Below are 924 nucleotides of genomic sequence, written 5' to 3'. Positions count from 1 at the left end.
CACCGCACCAGAGAGAGTCAGCACCCACCGCACCAGAGAGGGTCAGCACCCACCGCACCAGAGAGGGTCAGCGCCCACCGCACCAGAGAGAGTCAGCACCCACCGCACCAGAGAGAGTCAGCACCCACCGCACCAGAGAGAGTCAGCACCCACCGCACCAGAGAGGGTCAGCACCCACCGCACCAGAGAGGGTCAGCACCCACCGCACCAGAGAGAGTCAGCACCCACCGCACCAGCCGGGAATGCATTCCAGATGCTCACTCCTCTCTGGGAAAAGAAGAAGCTCCCAACATCCAGACGATTCTTCCCTCTTTGTGGTCGGAACGCCGGTCCGCTGCTTCCCCCCAATCTGTGAAACTGGAAATAATCGATCACTGGGCAAGCTGTTCAACCATGAGATGGGAGCCATTGAAACACCGTGGGCGCTCTCCCATTGAATTATATTCTGTGCGGAGCGTTCGGTTTTTCGCGAGGTGAAGAAACTCTTGTCTCTCCTTGTGTGTCAATGTGAGGCGAGTCTCAGATGATATTCTCACAGTTGAATCCAAAATTTGAAATGTAACTTGTTTGGAGATGCCGGGGATTGAACCCGGGACCTCATACATGCAAAGCATGCGCTCTTCCACTGAGCTACATCCCCACAGGTCAAAAGGTACCTGAGAAATAAACAAGCAGACACTTTAGAAGTAAAGCCGTGAGCTTTCTGCTCCGTCTCTCCAGGACATCGAGATGCCCAGCGGTCCCGCGTGTTCACAATGTTCAACCTCTGCTTCAGTTCACGGGGTTTCTGCTCCTCTTTACTTTGAACTTTCCAAAAAAAAGTCTGTGGAAATAAAAAAACCCAGTCGCTAATGGTCAGTGACAAGGCTGAAATCCAACCTCTGAATCATAAAGTGAGATGGAAGAATGACAGAGCGTCAAACA

General features: G+C 52.5%; 1 non-coding gene across 1 annotated transcript; it reads right to left on the bottom strand.

The window, feature by feature from the left end:
* Positions 1-568: 568 nt before the first annotated feature.
* On the bottom strand, positions 569-640 carry trnaa-ugc (transfer RNA alanine (anticodon UGC)). The gene has a single exon. It is a non-coding gene; the product is annotated as a tRNA-Ala (tRNA).
* Between the last annotated feature and the right edge of the window lie 284 nt (positions 641-924).

The sequence above is a fragment of the Heptranchias perlo genome, unplaced genomic scaffold (assembly GCF_035084215.1).
Source record: "Heptranchias perlo isolate sHepPer1 unplaced genomic scaffold, sHepPer1.hap1 HAP1_SCAFFOLD_275, whole genome shotgun sequence".
In the NCBI taxonomy this organism is placed as follows: domain Eukaryota; kingdom Metazoa; phylum Chordata; class Chondrichthyes; order Hexanchiformes; family Hexanchidae; genus Heptranchias; species Heptranchias perlo.
This window is presented reverse-complemented; position numbering and strand designations above follow the sequence as displayed.